This window comes from Lissotriton vulgaris, chromosome 5, assembly GCF_964263255.1.
Source record: "Lissotriton vulgaris chromosome 5, aLisVul1.2, whole genome shotgun sequence".
Taxonomy (NCBI): Eukaryota; Metazoa; Chordata; class Amphibia; order Caudata; family Salamandridae; genus Lissotriton; species Lissotriton vulgaris.
The window spans coordinates 886,030,579-886,050,420 of NC_141693.1; positions in this window are offsets into that span (position 1 = coordinate 886,030,579).

Genomic DNA, 19,842 nt, shown 5'->3' on the forward strand with positions numbered 1-19,842 from the left:
GCACCATCCCAGTTTCAGAACCTGGCTGTATGCAAATTAGTCTGTTCCTGTCCCAGTGCATGATGGGAACAGGGCAAACCAAACTACAAAAGCCAATTCTTACACTGGGAAGGAAACAAGCTCCCGGGGACCGGTTTCTGGCATTACAGCCGTCTTCGGCCCGGTTTGCTTGAATCCTGATGGTGCAATGAGCAAGGGTCTCACATCTGAGAATACCCTTCCACGCTTAGGGTGGACAAAAATATTTACAACAAGGGGTGGTGAGGGACAGAGTCTCTGAATTAAGCAGAAAGCTCTCACCCAGTCAAGAGACCAGGGCTAGATCCAACACCGTTTTATAGCTCACTGCACCATCCCAGTTTCAGAACCTGGCTGTATGCAAATTAGTCTGTTCCTGTCTCTCTGTGCGCTGGCGGAGGGAGCTCTGGTGCCTATCTTTAACAATCCGCTGCCTCCGCCTCAATGTGACGGGGCGCGGTCGGCGGTTTGAAGATTCCGCGGTTCAGCTGTTTTTTTTTAAATTCGTCCAAAGTGCGTTTCTTGTCACGGATTCCCCTTCTACGTATGTTTGTCGACCCTTTGTTAACCTTTTGGTCCGAGGTATCCAAACATTAAATGTAGATCGCCGCAGTCGTGAGAGTTTCCGGGTCCGATAGAACGTGGTGAAGTAAACAGCATAAAGAGTGAAAGGTACATCACTCGATGTAAATAGTCGCGAAGGTTCAATTCAACTCCAGTTGAAAAGAAAGTCCAAGATGAAGTATAAGTGACCGTTGTTCTCCAAATCTTAAAGTATTAAGCTCCCAATCGTCGCCAAGAAATGTGTAGTAAAATGGTCCACGAACAAATCAGTTCCAAGTAGGATTTATTCAAGATTAAGAACAGCTTAACAACCACAGCAGGGAACAGCATAAATAACTAACCACTCCCTTCAGAAATGGCTTCCTTCACCCTCACACGTTCTACCATGACCTCACAGGTTCAAAGTGACATAAGCATGGAATACCACAGTAATCACTGTACTCCATCTCAACCTGAAACATAAACTACATTATGTACGGTCACCTCAGGTGCGAATTACATTCTGCGCTAACCTCACCAGCATAAACACATTATGCAATCTCTCACTAATCTAAACACATTAGACCCTGCCTCCTAAGAATACATCACATTTAGGGGCGTAAAGCACAGAGTGAAATATCATCTCACTAGCATAAACCATAATATGCTACACAACCTCATAATCTTAAACCACAGTTTAGAGGTATAAAACACAGGGTGCACAAAACATACTAAATACATTACATTGTCTAGCACCACATCACTCTAGCACATAAATCACATTTAGCCCCTAACTCATCTCAAGGTCCAGGTGGCGCCACTGCGCCAAAACCTAAACGTGGCAGCTGCCCACTACTTGCTGAGCAGCTGAGGGCTAGAACAGGGCCTAAACGCTGCAGCTGGCACTAAGTGCTGCGCAGCTGAGGACGGCCAAAGTAGGGGTGAAAAGGAGTGCGACGCACTCCTTAGTCCAGAGACATGTCCCTAGAAAGAAAACCTAAACGGTGCAGCTGCCCACTACTTGCTGGACAGCGGTGAAGCAAACTGCGACAGGGGTCCTCACTGGCCCTTAGGATACAACTGCGCCACTCTTAGCCAACAGTACCTTTAGTTGCGACAAAGTTCCAAAAAGCAGAACCTGGTGCAGTGGAAAACAAGCGATGCGTTGCTCCTGAGACCTTGGGGAGGCGACACGACAACCCCGCTGCAGCAGCGGGCGTGTTGCGACATGTCCGGTCGCTATGGGGAAGAAGACCACTTGTATGGATTGCGGTGCGTAGGTTCCATAGGAAGTTTGTTCTCGCAAAGGCACGACGCGATGATCTCGTAGAGCTGCGACGATCTCCGGGGCGATGATGCGCGATACAGCGGCGATCTCTCTCTCGCAGCTCTCAATGCGATGGCTCTGCGACGATGTTTGCAGCGACGTGATGCGGCCCACAAGTGAGCGAGGCGATAACTTTTCTGTAGCACAGTCTCTCAATCTTGGTTTCCAGCTTCTCAACACAGGTACAACTTCCAGAGGCACCACACATGGACCATGCACTCCAGGAAGGGCGGAACTCTCTCAGTAGAGCTCAGGGAAGCTGGGGGTGAAGTCCTTTTGTTCCTGGGACTTGAAAACAGGGAGCCAGCTCTTCTCAGGCCCTTGGAGATTCCTTCAAGCCAGGGCACACAGCACATAGATGACCCCTACAACAAGAAGGGTCCCAGCAACACAGGACAAGGCTTCTGGGGCAAGGAAACATCTCCCAGCCATCCTCAGGCCAGGCAGAAGGGGCCCCAGAAATAAGTCCTCCAGCAATCCAGGGGCTGGGCAGGGCCCAGGGAGGCAAGCCTTCCCGTGGGCCCCAGCAGCAGCACGCCCCTGGTAGATTCAAGTCAGGAAAACAAGAACATTTAACATGAGGTCACAGCCCCTTTTTATACACAGGAATCCTTTGTCTCCAAAGGTACAGGCAGGGGGCGAACCAAATGCAACTGGTTCCTGAGCACTTTGTTTTGCTCAGCCCCTCTGCCTATTCACAAGGTGGTGCAAATCAATTGAATTGGGTTCCGCACTCTGTTTGTATGTCTGGTTGATAGTTTTTGTACTATGCTTCGTATATTTCGTTGGTGCATAAGGTGGTAATCCTACTGGGCTGTTAGGATTAGTACAACATTGATTAGAGATATGAATCCTGTGTCACAAGATACATTCCAACCATGCACTCCTTTTTAACTTTTCATCAATGATTCAAAAAATGTTTTTTCATAATTTTGTATTCCATTTATTGGTAACGAAGATTTTTATATGTAATTGTTTTATGAATATTTCACTTCATATTCCATAGTTTTATTTTGTCCAATGCATTTCAAGCATATAGCCCTTCATCAGGGGACTTCTTTATATCTGAAAACAGTAAAAAGTGCGCAGAGACCTAAAATCACCAACACCAGGTTACATAAACAGGCTAGGCAAAAGCAAAAAGTTTCGGGGTGCACCTGCCAAAAGGGCCAGGTCCAACACCCCCCAATATAACAAGGGCCATGACCTGCATTAGATTCCATTCTAGATTAAATAAATGAGAGGAATCATCAGTATTAGGCCCATAAAAAAAACCACACACAATATTTCTCCCCCAACAGTCCAGAGTAGCTATCAACCACCTGCCAGATTTATCAGAATTGGAAGCCTTAATAGCGCAGCATGCTCCTCTCTTAATTAAAATTGCAACTCTCCTACAATGTGCAGACTGTTCCGAGACTAAAAATGGTCTATCCATCGACACTTGGAGAATACTGTGTTACCTTATAGGGTATCTAAATGGGTCTCATTTATCAGGCAGACATGGGCACTGCTCTCTACCAAATACTTCAATGCCAACCTCTGTCTATGTTTACACCTGAGCCCTTTAACATTCCAGGTTAGGATTTTTAATTCATTAAATCCCCACATCCAACCTATCAAAGACAACAATGACCGTGGACTGGCATCGTGAAACACTTAAAAAACTAAGATGATAGAGGGAGAACCATTTTATTCTATTTTGTCCCTCTGCTCCCCACCTCGTGACCCCCCTTAACCTCCCACCCATTCATCCCCCCGTGCCCTCTGTGTCCCCAACCCCACCCAGGGGAACCCCCCAACTGGAATAAGCATAAAGCCTGATGGTCTCCAAATCAGCAAAAGAAACTCAGTACATCTGGACTCTCCTCACTCCCCCGGCCCTCTCTAGACCCACACCCCTCTATTTGCTGCCCCTTCTTAATTTCCTCAATCAGCAAATCAGTTTCCTCCACAGAACAATGTATGTACATACGATTGTTCTACATTGTGCGGAGGGAAGCTGGGAACTTTACCTGAGCTTTTGCACCGGGTATATTCAGCTCCTCCACCATTTTCCCCAGCTCCCACTGCCTTAATGAGGGAGTATGACACAGATCTGACCTCATAAAAAAGGAGTAGGAGCCTGCTGAGAAAGATCCTTCTTTTAGAGCGGAGGACAGAACAACCTCCTTAGTGGTGAAGGTGAGGAAATTAATTAAAATTCTCCTTGGCCTTGCCTTCCAGGATTCCTTTTAAATGAATCTCGATGTACATGCTGAATTTCATTTGAGCTGTCAATATCTGGCCGATTTTTTAAGCTTCTATCTTGTGGCAGTTTGATTACAAAGGCCTTAATATCCGGGCGTTCCACATCCTCAGGGATATTAATAAGTCTGAGGTTGTTCCTCCCGCTGTGGTTCTGGAGGCGTTCCAGGTCCTCCCTCAATTCCTTATTTTGGTGCGTAAATCGGCTCACCTCAACTGACGTTCTCAGGGATACCTCCTCAAGTTTCTGCATCAACGCAGCACAGGATGCCTGTATGGCAACCTGATTCAGCTCTAAAATTGCAAATCTGCTCTTCATTTCTTCTTCAAAGGCTAGAAGAATGTACACCAATGTTTCTGAATTTGCATGCCAGATTGACTAGCCACAGGTATTAAGGACATAGATTGTGGAGGCTCCAGCCTAATTGAAAATCTTCTCCAGATGCCCCTACTCCCTTAGTAACTCTAGGACCGGAAACCGATTAGATTTAGGAATGGAGATTAAGGATGGAGCATCATCTTGAGATGACTACGGCAAAGGAGCGTGGGCAGAAATTTCTGCGTTAGGGCCTTGAATTGCTCCAACTGGTGATTCCATTCTAAGGGGACCAGGAGCTTCAGAGGCAAGAGCAGGGGAGGCCAAAACTCTATACAAGGACTTCAGGGAGGGGGTGACCTTAACCTTAGATACAACAGCCTTCTTCCCTGTGCCCCTACTACTGGTAGATTTCCCGGCCATAATAGTAGAAGGTACAGCTTTCTCTACTTTTCTTCCTTCCTTGGCTGGCATTTGGATTGAAGCCCGAATGAGGAGGGGGCATGCTTTTCAGCCCTTGAAGAGATGTCGCCAGACCCCCCATTGCGGAGAGTGTATGTGACAGTCCGTCGACGCGGACCGGTGAGGGCGATGCACCTGTGTGCCCCAGGGGTGCTCCTCGACTCCACCTGGTGGGGACACTACTCTCTGATGCGAGGTGGGGCTCCGCCCCTGAGAAGGTATCTGCTTCAACTGTGCGGTGTGGAGGAGCAGAAGGCGAGGGAAGCAGTGAGTCGCAGATGACACGAGAGGAAGGAGTGAAGCCAGCGGGACCAGAGCCGGGAGAAGAACGGAGCGAAGCCAAGCTGCTGGTGGCGACGGACCGAAAGACGGAAACAATGACGGGGGATATCCCAGAGGAAGACGGGACGAGGTCGGAGGAAGGCGCAATGGACGGTGCCGCCGGGACCCCGAGGGCGGGTTCCGGCCTCAGGCAAGTGTTGCAACGCGCTGGGAGCATGGTAGTGGGTTGGTGGGGAGTTCAGGCCAACTACATAGGGCTGTAAGGAATAGAGGAGGGTGACACTAACTAACAGGATCAGCGAGACGGGAGGGAGAAGCGGAACAAACCCGGCCAAACTAGTCAGTAGAGGTGAATCCATAGAGAAGGTGGGATCCCCGTACTAGTGAAAGTAGCTGGATGTTCTTATCCCTCTAAACGACCCTTATTTTCCCTGTGGACACCCGTGGAGAGAACGGCCCCAGAGGAAAGACCAGCCTTTTGTATAGAAACCCCCCCTTTAGATAGCATAGTACTGTAGACAGGAACGGACGCCTGAGTAACCGCCCCTTCTTTTTCTTTTCATGTACCGAAGACCCGTCCGGAACCTCAGGAAGAGAAGACGACAACCGCCCGAGAAGCCCCGAGCATCCTGAAGCCTACGCCAAGACACCCGACCCCTTCTGTCCCCTTTGTATCATTCAATAAAAACTCATTCAAGCAACCTATCCCATCTCCTCAGTTCTTGCAGCTTCGTGACAGTGTACCTACACACTTTCCCAGTTGCAGCGGTGGATCTATTCTGTACAGTCTTCCCCCTCTCCATATGCAACAAAACCGTCTCCCGACTAAGCCTTATTGGGCTACTAGTGGCTCCTTCTGCAGTCTCCTCTGCTTGTGGTGTGAGGTAGAAACCTTCATTATTATTCATTGAGGGGCATAATGTAACAGCTTGTTTACTAGTATTACCGACCAAATTACAAAAAGTATTGCTATGCACTGCCCTTTCCCCCAATAGGAAGATCGCCGTCATTACTAAAGGTACTAGTCCATCCAGCTTGCTTCTGCAGTCCCTTAAATAAATCTGATCCATCTGAAGCACCCCTGTAGGTGCTGACTCTTCCACACTGCCCCAAGAACTGAAGCGCGCAACCCAGCGGCTGTGTGGCCTTACGGCAGCTCCTTCCCAGCAGGGAACCTGGCACCACGGCAAGACAGCACGCTCTATCCCCAGCACCATCGAGGGGAAGCGTGGTGCTTCTACCGCTCCCCTCGCACTCCAGCAAGGAAAGAACAAGCATTGGAATAGTCAATAGGTCTTGCTTTTGGGACTTTTTAAGTATTTAGGTATGCAGCACAATATCCTTGGTGCAACAACACCAACTGTTGCATGGCTAAACACTTATAAGGTCCCACAGGCGAGACCTATTGGCTATGCCAATGCTTGTTAAAGTCTAGAGTGGATATCGGTTTTAGGGTAGCAAGGACATTTTTAGGGTTCAGGGTGGGTATGGGTTTTTGTCTGGCAATGGTATTTTTAGGGTTTAGGATTGGTATGGGTTTTAGTCTGGAAAGGATATTTTTACATTTTAGGGTGGGTATGGGTGTTTGGCTGGCGAGGTCATTTTTATTATGTTTTATGGTAGGTATGGTTTTTTGGGTGGCAAGGGGACTTTTAGGGTTTAAAGTTTGTGGGTTAATGGGGTGATATATGTATGTGTGTATAATATAGGGTTTACACTTACGTGTTAATTTTCTACCACGCATATACCTTTACAACAAAAATGTAATTACTTTGCTGGTAAGTATAAACCCATTTTATACATGTGTGTATGTATATATCAAGAGTTTATACTCACCTGTAAGATACTTACATTTTTGCTTTAATGTTGTGTGGAAAAAACTTTTGTGGTAATGCTATGCGCGGTACTTATATTACATTTTAGGAAAATAAAATCATTTTCTAGCCTCTTTTTATGTTTCTTCTTAATTTATTTTGACTCTACATGTTGTGACATATAGTCAATGAAATATTGAAGCAACTTATTTTTGTAAACTAACATCGTATTTTGCAAAATAATTGAACAAACTGTGCGCGGCATTTGAAATATAAATCTGGAACTATGTTGTTTAGTTTTTTTTACTTGTATTCCTGGACTAAAGAACAAGCGTGCCTTTCAACGGATTCAAAACAGTACCCACATTTAAATTCCATGATATTAGATCTAGGTGTCACTTGTTTACAGTTGAGGGAGAGGCTTGAAGCACAACCCGTGTCAGTTCTGACGCAGAGGCTGTGACGCATGCGCTCTGTCTCTCTGGGTGAACGCAGTGACAGCTGCCGGTGGTCCCTATCGTCTTCATCAAGATGTCTATCTTCACCCCCACCAACATGATCCGCCTGACCAATGCAGCCGTGGTGAGGATGATGAAGAAGGGCGGCAAACGCTTCGAGATAGCTTGCTACAAGAACAAAGTGATGAGCTGGCGAGGCGGAGTGTGAGTGTGGGCTGGGGACATGCGAAATGGGTTGAGCAGGAGAAGTGCTGGGCAAAGGTTACGCACATTGGAGTACATGGGATGGATGTATACACGTGTGGTTCAGAGAACACTGGTGAGGATGTGGGTGTGTGTTCAGAAGGATGGAGGGAAAGGTAGATACAATGGAGGAGCTGAACTGCATAATTAACATTTTTGACAACCAGTACATTTATGGTATATTTAATTATTAGCATCAGAATTGTTAAATCAGTTTGAAAATAATGATTCATCGTAGTGTTGATTGGTCTCTGCGGCAAAAGTTGCCGACTTTGCAACTGGCTGGCTAATCAGGCCCGATTTCAGTTTTCTTGTCTCAAATGTATGCAATTGTAGCTAAATCACTAAATCTCCTCGTGCCTAAAAACGATGTAACATATCATGGCTCTCACAAATAGCTATGTAATACCCTCGGGCCAGTTTAGAAATGTAAACCCTCTCAAAAAAGTATAAGGTATAATGGTGAGCATGATAGTCATTTAACCTGGCGAAAGCCAGTAGTCACCGGCCTGTTGGTTGAAGATGTCTCTTTACAATCAACAACAAAAAAAGAACAGCCATTAGCAGAACAATCGTTAGCCACGCGGCTCACTGACAACATCAATGGGGCGCCGCGAAAGTGAAAGTGATCGCGGGCGCCTAATGAGGGCGCCTCTGCTCCTAAGCGTGCACCCGCACACATGCACTGAAGCTGTAGGCTGGCCATAGTAGCATTTTTTGAGCCCTCACTAAAAGTCTCGCCAGACCAGCGCATGCGCTAGGTCAGGCGAGATCTAAAAAGCGGGTCGAGCCCGGCAAAAGACAGGAGAAAAGGAAATGTATGTGGGTCAAACCTGGGGGAGCCGTAGAGATTGAGGAGAGCCCCGCTCAGCTCATCGTGTAAAGAAGCTGACTAGAGACTGGCGGCCGTTTACGCGGCTGAGGCCATGTTCCCCTCCTGCCAATCCAGCCACACACCTCAATGAAACATCTTAGACTTAACAAACAGAGCTGCAGTGCACACAAAAGGATGCAGTGGGAAAAAGTCTCTCCTTCTCCTTTTAGCTGGAAGACATTAGAGGTGCCTGATTATCTGTATAGCGCTGTATGCCCCCTAAATCCACCTCAGAGCTCTGCTTGAGAAGACTATGTTGTGCCGCCCCTAAAATCGATTTTTCTCTTCCCCAATATGTGCTAATGTTGAAGTATTAGTTAATAGTTATTTTTTCTATGTGTGCAATTGTAATCATACTTGCTGTTTTAATTCAGTCATTCCCGGTATGCATACCATACAATACTAGAAACAATACTAGAGACAAACCATGCCATAACATGCTACAATATACAATGAAAGACCGTACCACACCATAACATGCTATACAATGACAGGGCATACCGTACCATACATTAACATACCATAAAATGACATGCCATACCACACAATGACAATCCATGCCATACTATATCATACTATGCAGTAACAGGGCATACCATACTATACTATACAATAACATGTCATACCTGACCATACTGCACAAAAACATACCGTACACAGTTGTGGCTTCTCCGCTGAGGCGGAGCAGCGTCACCCAACTGCTCTTAGAGCAGTGAAAGAGGGAAAAATAAAATGTTGATAAAGATCAGTTATTATTTTATTTTTGTTTTCTCGGGGATGGGTTAAGGGTGGCTGGTGGTTCAGGTAAGAGGAGTGGACTATGCACACTAAGTGAGCATGGCTGCTTGTCTGGCCTTTTTGGCTCCCCAAGCAGTCATGCGCACTTTGCATATCCCCCACCAGGCTGTAATGGACAGCCTGGTAGGGACTATACACAGGCTCCCTGTCCCGATCTGAGCACCGATCCAAAGCGCTCAGACCAATCGCAACGTTGTGATTGGCTCTGGGGAGCCTGTGTGCCCGGGTGCTTCCTGCAGCTTCTTCCAGACTGGAGTCAGGAAGAGCAGAGAAGCGGAGGAGAGATGCGGCCGGTGGAAACAGTAAGTGTGTTTTTTAAAAATATTTTCAAACGGCCCCCCTGTCATTGCCTTTCCAATTCCCTCGTAGCCCCCACTGACAGTACAACATAACTGAAATAAACATTGCAAACAAATCTCAAATAGGTGGCTTTGCCAATGCTTGTTCATTCATTTTGTTCAGAATTGTACACTAAATCTTGCAGAGGAAAATCAAATATGACTATTTGGAGAGTTGGAGGGATGGAACACCTGTGACAGGTTATGGTTAGAGGCCAATTTTACCAGTGAGGAGATACAGGATGATATGTGGCCAATACCAAAGAGGCCATCACCAAATGTATACCAGATTAAATCTATTCAGCCTTTTACAGTCTACTTGACTTCATGTTTCTAAGTATTTATAATGAAGCTATAAAGACTAGTTAGGGACCGGTGCCATGGCATGATGCAGGATAAGTATATAAAATAGAGTCCAGCTAAAGTATCGGCTGACCTAGGGTCGTACCAATGTATGTCTCTTCTGAATCCAGATATGAAAAATAAGCTAAATTATTAGCCACTCAGCTGGCCTTGCACAGCTTTGCTTATGCAGCTGGTAAAAAATGTTTGTCCGCACGTAAAGCTCTATGACAAGATGCAGTCTTATGCAGTTAACACAGCAGAACATTTTACTGAGGCATAACCTTTCCTTGTGATTCCTCGCCAAAAAAAACTTGCAGTTGTAAACATTTCCATCTTTCATAATTGCAGTTACCTGTAGGTCACGTTTTCCTTCTGCTGTTATACTCAAAACATTTTTGACAGGACCATGAAAATTGTTGTGGAAAACTGCAAGAATTTTAATAATTTCAGGTATATATCTCTGCCAATGGCCAAAGATGTGACAAACAATGTCTCTATTGTCATGGATTTCAGCCTTATATGAAAGGAGCAGTGCAAACTACACCTGTGAGAACAGCAGAGGGAGCCATCAGAACAGGAATAAGTCACAATGTGGGTCAACGTCCGTGGCTGATTGAAAACAAGGCCGTCGATAGCTTCAGTTTCTGGCATGGTGAAATGTCTTACTGTGGGAAAGAGAAACGAGTTCTTCCTTTAGTTCGTATTGCCCTGGCAAGAATGAATGTATCGGTCTGTACAGTGCAGTTCAATGGAATCTCTGCAGGAGTTTATTAAAGCGTTTTAGAATTATCAGGAAGAGAGCCATGAACACATTCACAGCTTTGTTCCCCACATCACGTTATTGTTCATAAAGTCAGTAAAGGGAATTTAGACTACAGCCCAAATAGTCCGTGTAGGGTATTCCATTTGTTTAAACTTCCACATAAATGTCGATTCACAAAAATGACAGGTTTAGCAGGTGTCAGCACACACCCTCTGACCAGAATGAAATTACAGGAAGTAACGTCATATGACCTGTGAACCTGAATCCCAGGAAGTGGTGGCACCAGACATATGATAGAGCGCAGGCTCGCCTGCTCAACATACTCACTTGGGCCCATATGAATATATATATACATTAAACAGGTAAACCTACACTCAAATCAATTGGGTTTTTTTACCTTTTGGATTTTTATATCATTTATCTTTCCAATCCAAGACACTGATGCCTAAAGTCTTAAAGGATCAAAGGAGTTAGAGAGAAAATAGGTAGCAATAATAACATTTAGCATTTCTTAAATAACCACAAACTCGGGAAAGGTTTAAAATCTTTATCTAAGTAAATCGTTGAAAGACTTATAAAACATGAAACTCAAATTAATTTCTTATTCTGTTTAGACTAATGCAGATTTTAAAAACAACATTTGTAATAACAATGAGAGAAATTGTTGTTAAGCATTTGAACAGAGGGTGGGTAAGAGAAAAAAAGGAAAACAGTACAATGACAAACCCACACTTAATAGTTACCTATTTCGGTGTGATGACCAACCTGGTCATAGGTTGAGTCAAAGAAATAGAATCCCAAAGTACAAGTGCCAGCAGAAAAGAACAGGTGCAAGCCAGAATCAGGACAGGTTAGGACCAAATTGAATCAGGATAGGACCACCACAGGCTAAGACCAGCAACACAGTTAAAGTTCAAAACGCCAGCGTTGTAAACCCTCTCTGCAGCTAACAGTCGAACCCCGATTGGGTTATCGAATCTTCTGACAGAGTGCTCCGCCGGCAAACTCTGCTCCCGATCACCTATTGAGTGCGTTGGGTCAGTGACAGGTCAGCTATTCGGACAAGTCGGACAACCTGACTAACTAAGCCTACCCTAGTTATACTATTTTTCAGGTCAGTGTACCACCAGCAAATATTGCAAATGTGTGAATCTCACAATTTTATTTGACAAAGAACGAGGAGTAGCCATCACACCATACTTTTCTAGAAGCAACTTGTCAATCATGTATTCAAGTTGTTCCCTCCCATAACTTTATCTACCCATGTTCTTTATTCCTCCCGGTAGAGAAATGTATCGATGATCTTTTTAAACAATTTAATCAATTCAGTTTCCTCTGGCAAGGCAAAGAGTTCACTCTTCTCCGCCTACCATATCCGTCTTGGCCATGATTCATGGCTACAGCTTCTGTGGCTTCAGGACATTTGTCGCACAGGTGCAGTTTCTCCAAAGATAGAGTTCAGCAAAGCTATTAGGCCCGTAATTTTGATAACATGAAAAAATAGAAAAGAAACAGTTTTAGAAACACAGAATACATTAATGCACTGCATACCATTTCTTTCTACTCTATTCCCATTAGTTTATTTTAGCTATTGCGTTAGATATTAAGCAAAAACAAACATATTAGCAAAGCAGCGATACAAGTTTCTTGCACATTAGGACACATAACAGCCATCTTAGTTCTATTGCGCAGAAGCAAACGTTTTCCCACCAAGCATGTCACGTGGGCATGACAGACGCATGCGCAGTAGAAAATCCCGCGTAGTAGCAGCCATTTTAGTGTAAGCAGATTATAGTTAGTAAAAGCACATTGGCTAGCTTCCCCTAGATATCTAATATGTTGTGTAATGCAATATTAATAAGACAAAACATGTTCATTAGTACATTAATATTATTATCGAGAGGGTTGAGTACGAACAAGTCACTTTACGTGTGAAACCTTGCTCCATCAATCCCCTCTTTGATGATATTTTATATCATCACTCATTAATGAAACAGATGCCAACTTTTACACTTTACCCATCTCAATTTCTTCAAACTTTCTGTCAATATTCTTTTCATTCTTCATATGGAGGTCTTTCACCTTTTTGTACAAATGTTTATTATATTTTTCTAATTCTTTTTCATTGATATTTCTTTTCTTTCCCTTTTTATTTATTGAATATGTCCTTTTATGTTTGCAACATCTACAACAAATTATTATCCCTAAAATCATTAAGGCTATTCCCACCATTGGCATCAGTATTTTACCTACAAAACGTTTCCCTACATTAGAAAACCAACTGCCTATAGAGAAAAGACACTCTGGTAGTCTTTTCCATGCACTATCAACCTCAAGTGGTTTCAGTTCTTTTTCTAAATATGTAATATTCCTTACATACCCTTTCAGTTCTATACTTTTGTCAGGTACATAAGTGCAACAATGTTGCACTTTCAGTATTCTGCAGACTCCGCCCTCTTTTGCCAACAATGTATCAAGAGCAAGTCGATTTTGTAAAACCATTGATCTTACCGCAACTAATTCTGTATTAATCATTAGGAAACCTCCAGCAGTGTCTGTCGATAAACGATTTACCACTGTCAATAATTTGCAAATTCTTTGTGTATTTAAAATCACTCCCACTGAAGGTATCAATGCACTAAATATGTCACCTACAATTTCTGCTATACTAGCTCTTTTACTACGTATTAGTCCATTAGTATCTTCATTATTTCCAGTGATTCTATTTATATGGTATACTTTTTGGAATACTATTCCAAAATAGCAACTCCCATACCAATGATCAGGCAATTTGTAATACGCTTTGTTCCCACAGATATAATAAATTCCAGGAAACACCGGTTCAGTTCCATCTTTGAAACCCCAACCCCCAATTATTTTATAATTGTGTTCACATTCACTGGAACCAATGAATATATTGTTATAATAACTTGTTCTCTCCCTGTGGAGACAGAGTTTCCCTTTCTTTTCAAAGTCCAGCAACATAGCAGCATGAGTTTTACCATTCAAGGTGTATTCTTTATTTTCTGCCCATTTAGGAATCTTTCGTTTCTGTTCTGTAGCTTTTCTTTGGAAATCCTCTCTCCTTTTCTCAATTACATTCAAAAATATATTTTCTTCTTCAGGTAAAATGCATGTTAAATTAATCTTGTGTGCTTCAGCTATATCTATTGTACCTATTGTCAGAAAATATTCTCCCATATAACGAGCTATGTTACCTTTACTATGTATGGAATTCAGGTTACTATGGATAGGAAGTTCAGAGAAAATCACATCTTAATTAGAATAATAATATTGTAAGGGTCCTCTCCTGTAAAATAAGTTAGCTAAAATACTACATGAAATACCATAAGTCAGGGGCAAATGATGATTAGTGACGCCTTCCGCTACAGACAATGGTAGCTCCATACATACGTAGCAATTACTTATTTCCATTGCCTCTACATAGTGTACTAATAGATTTGCAAATTCAAATGTGTTCTAGTTCTAACTTTATCGCAATGCAATCCTTCCTCATCTGATGCTTCTACTTCTATTCTTTGCTGTCTAACATTGTCTATATTTCCATGTGTGTCTAATTTTTCAGGTGCATCTACCTTCTCATGAATGTTAGTATCACTCTTTTCACTTTTATTCATTAGATAAGGAATAGCTACTGTCAGTCCTAACCATACTATAAGTACTATTACTATACTACATGTGCATATTCTACAGCATGTTTTTAAGCAATTTCTTTTTGGTTTACCATTAACAGTATGATCAGCCATTTTTCGATTAGGGAGACTTAGCCCCTCTTTGAGACTTTTTCACAGAATTTCAACCTATGAAATTTTCAAGTTGGTCTTACATCTTCGTCTGTTGTCTCATCAATTAATGCATCATCATCATCGCTCAGTTCTAATTTTTCAAGATCCTCAAGAATGACATAAGTCCATTCAGGACCTCTGAACTTAATATTCAGCCTTTTCAATCTCGGACTTTTTCTTTTTAGTTGTTCTGCGAAATGCTCAGTTTGACTTGATATTTCGTTTACTTGCTCTGGTTCTTCATTTATTGATTTAAGACGAAATTTTAGTTTCTTACAAAACTAGGCCAATTATCTCCTTTTCTGAGTCTTTTAGCTGGCACTACGCTTTGTTTTTCTTCAATTGTTTCTTTGTTTTCATTCAGTTGTGGCACAATTTGTGTATCTTCATTATCTGTATCGCTCTCTATCTGACTTGGTCCAGGTCTTTCTTCTGTTTCTTCTGCCTGGATACTAATTTCGCCTTGTTCAGGTATGTGCTTCAATTGACTTTGATTTGGTTTGTTTTCTTCTTCCTGAACACATTTATCTACATCTATCTGATCCTGCTCAGGTATCTCGATCTCTTGCTCTTCTTCTTCCTGAGCCTTCGCCCTTTTACCTATCTGTCCCTTCTCAGACTCTGGAACTGTGACAGGTATTTGGAATGTCTGAGTATATTGATTTTCCTTATCTGTTCCTCATCAAAATTACTTTTGACTTGGATTTGTATAACCTTAGTACGTTCTTCTATTCCTGTCTCATCCTCACTATCACTTTGTCTATTTAAATATAATCACTGGAATCCATTCATCCTGACTGGTGCTCAGTTGTTCATCATCAACTACTATTTCGGAATCACTTTCTCGAGACGTCTCAGCTGCACAACCTTGAGCTTCAGTTTCATCAGGTCCAGACACTCTTTTTGTATGGCTCGCATGGATCCAATTCGGAACTCCTTTACACTTTACTGCTGTAGTGGGAACCAATATCACTTGTGTTGGTTTTCCCCACCTTGGAGCTAGACAAGATTCTTGTGTATGTTCTTTTATTACAACCCAGTCACCTGGAATCAGATCGTGTGCTGGAGTTGTTTGCCTGGTGACAGCGTCTTCTCCAACCTGGTGAGAGATAGAACGCACTTGGTCAGCCAGTTCTTTGCAGTACTCTAGTACTAAGTCATCAGATATATTTATCACCTTATGTCCTGGCACCCATGCCTGCTTCATTGCTCTTCCCATGAGTATTTCATGAGGACTCAAGCCTGTTATTCTATCTGGAATACTTCTGAGTCCCATCAGAACAAGAGGTAAAGCATCTGGCCATTCTAATCGAGTTGATTCATAAATCTTTCCCAATCTTGATTTGATTGTGCCATTCAGTTGTTTTACCACTCCAGAAGGCTCTGGGCGGTATGCACAGTGCAGCTTTTGCTCAATTTTAAATGCTCCACAGATTAGACCAATTATTTCATTATTGAAATGTCTTCCTCGGTCTGATTCAATCGTTACTGGATAACCGAAACGTGGTATGAGCTCTCTAAGTAGTAATTTTACCACTGTGATGCTATCATTCCTACGTGAAGGGTAAGCTTCCACCAATTTTGAAAATAGGCAGACAATGACAAGGACATACTTCATTCCTCTGCAAGGGGGTAACTGAATGAAATCAATCTGAAGACGAATAAAAGGACCTTCTGCCTTTCTAATCTTTCCTGCCAAAACCACAGTTCTTTTCCCAGAATTCATTTGTTGACATACAAACACCTATGGCAAAGACTCTCTGCAACGTTCCTGAACTTTGCATTGAACCAAGTTTGTCTGAATAGTCTTACCATAGCATCCCGCCCTAGATGAGAATCACCATGATACATCCTAGCCATAGGAGCAAGCATACAGTTTGGCAACACAGGCCTCCCATCAAGGTAAACAATGACACAGTCTTCAACCCTTCTCTGACATCCTATTTTTTCCACTCTTCCTGCTCTTCCTGTTCTGCATCATTTTGCAAATCTCTCACTTCTTCCCGTGTTTTCACTTTCTCAAGCAACATAAGTTGGCAGCTGTTTATTTTTGGTTCAATTTTCGTATTTATTGCCATTTTATTCTTGGCACAATATTGAGCTAGTTGGTCAGCATATCGGTTACCTGCTGTCACTTTGTCATTGTCAGATTGGTGAGCAGCACACTTGACCACAGCTACTGTTTCTGGTAATTGAATTGCTTTTAGTAAATCTTTCACAAAATTTCCATTTTAATTGGAGTACCTGATGAAGTCAGAAACTCTCTTTGCATCCAGAGTTGGCCAAAATCATGCACAACTCCATAGCCATATTGGCTATCAGTATACATAGTCACTTTCAGATTTCATTTTTCCCAAATTTACAAGCTTTTGTCAACACAATTAATTCTGCTACCTGTGCAGATTTTACTCCAGGTAAATATGATGCTTCAACTGGACCCCATAGAGTGCAAACTGAATAAGCAGCACTCAAACCTCCTTCCTCATGTCACATACATGAGCCATCTACAAATAGCTCATATTCTGAATTTATTAGTGGCTCTTCTCTTATGTCTGGGTGTGGTTTAGTACAATATTCTGTAAGATCAATACAATTATGTTCGATTTCATTTTTGACTTCTGCAAATTGCGATTCAGGTAACCATGTTGTTGGGTTCAGAATATTACTTCTAGCAATTGTCACATTATCTGTACCTACAAGAATCCGTTCATACTTAGTCAGCCGACTAGGTGTTAAATACTGAGTTTTAGTCCCGGTCAATAAAATCACAACTGCATGTGGGACATACACTGGTACTGGATGTCCCATGATAATGGACTCACTTTGCTCAAGACTCGCACAAGTTGCTGCTACTGCTTTCAGACATCCTGGCAATGCAGCTGCCACTGGATCCAGAGTAGAGGAAAATATGCAACAGGTCGTCTCATCAAACCATGAGTCTGAATCAGAACTGAAAGTGCACAAGTGTCTCGTGTGTCACAAAACAATGCAAAGTCTTTTGTATAGTCAGGCATCCCTAATGCTGGAGCTGAATATAGACAGTCTCGTAACTTTAGAAAAGATGACATGCTTTTATCATCCCATTCTACTGGGTCTTTTGCTTTTTTTCCTTGTAATTTGTATTAAGGGTTTTACTAGGACTGCAAATCCCACAATCCATTGCCTGCAGTACCCTACAACTTCAAGAAACATTCTGATTTCTTTCTGTGTTTGAGGTAGATTCATGTTTTGAATTATTCTGATTCTTTCAGAGGTAACTCTTCTGACACCTCTCTCTATCTGGTGCCCCAGATGTTTCACTGATGTAGTACAATACTGCAATTTTTCAGGTGATACTTTGTGCCCACCTTTTCCTAAATGATTCAACAAAGCAATTGTATCAGTAACACAGTCTTCTTAGATGCCACCAGTAGGTCATCTATATACTGCACCAGGACTGATTGTCTGGGCAAAATCAAAGATTCAAGATATTTTTTCAAGATCTGATTAAAGATCGATGGAATTTCTGTGTACCCCTTAGGGACGCGATTCCAAAAATAAATATGGTCTTCAAATTTGAACGAGAAAAGATACTTACTATCCGGGTGCAGTGGTATTGAGAAAAATGCATGGCAAAGATTAATTACGGTGAACCAGCCTGCTGCCCATGGTATTTAATATAAAATTACAGCAGGGTTTGGCACAACTGGACAACATGGGACAACAATTTTATTAATTTTGCGGAGGTCCTGTACAACCCTGTATTTTCCGCTTGGTTTCTTGATGCCAATTATGGGTGAATTACATGGACTGCTCATTATTTCCTGCAAAATTCCTGCTTCCACTAGACGTGTTATTTCTAGTGCGACTCCTGCTTTTATTTCTGGGCTCATTTTGTACTGTCGAATATTTGGATAAACTGCACCTTCTTTTACTGTCACTTTTACTGGGTCACCATTTGCCATTAATCCTACATCTTTTCCTGTGGGTACACAGACAAAATATCGATTTTTAAATATCGATATACAAAAATATCGAAGTTTAAATATCGATGGGACAAAATATCGAAGGTAAGTAATATCGACAGTCTTAATATCGATATTGGTATGATATCAGTAATAGCGAAGTTGTAAATATCGATGTCAATATTATCGAAATTAATAACTTTGATGTTACTAATATCAATTTTTAAATAACTTTTGTGTATATTATATTGTATTTATTATGTTTTATTATTTATTTTTAATGTAATTTAATTAAATATTGTCTTTTACTACTGTAGCGGGTTGTGGGTTTATAGGGGAATAGGGTGGTAAGTAATTTGATTATGTTAAATTAATTATTAATTAGTAGGAATTATTATTAATTAATTGAGAAATTATTTTTAATTATTTTTAATTAATTGATTAATTGATAAATATGTTCTGTAGCGGTTTATGGGTTTATAGGGGAATAGGGTGGGAAGTAATTTAATAATAATTAATTAATTGATATATGTTTGTACATATTTTAATTAATAATTAATTGGTAAATAATTTCTATTAATTAGTTAATTAATTAATATAATTTTTGACATATTTATAATTATTAATTAGCTGGTAATTAATTAATATTAATTATTTAATTACATTATTTATAGTAATTTTTTTATATATAATTTATTGTTATTCTTAATTAATTAATTGGGGAAAATAATATTAATTATTAAATTAAATTAATTACAGCAAATGTGCTAATATATTTACTTTATTGTTATTGTTAATTAATAATTAATTGGTAATTAAATAATATTAATTAATTTTGGGTAAAGGAGTATTTTTAGGGTTCAGGGTCAGTTTTCAGTTTTTGGGTAAAGGGGTATTTTTAGGGTTCAGGGTCAGTTTTCAGTTTTTGGGTAAAGGGGTATTTTTAGGGTTCTGGGTCAGTTTTCAGTTTTTGGGTAAAGGGGTATTTTTAGGGTTCTGGGTCAGTTTTCAGTTCATGGGTAAAGGGGTATTTTTAGGGTTCAGGGTCAGTTTTCAGTTTTTGAGTGAAGGGGTATTTTTAGGGTTTAGGGTCAGTTTTCAGTTTTTGGGTAAAGGGGTATTTTTAGGGTTCAGGGTCAGTTTTCAGTTTTTGGGTAAAGGGGTATTTTTAGGGATAAGGGTCAGTTTTCAGTTTTTGGGTAAAGGGGTATTTTTAGGTTTCAGGGTCAGTTTTGGGTTTTTGGGGTACAGGGATATTTTTAGG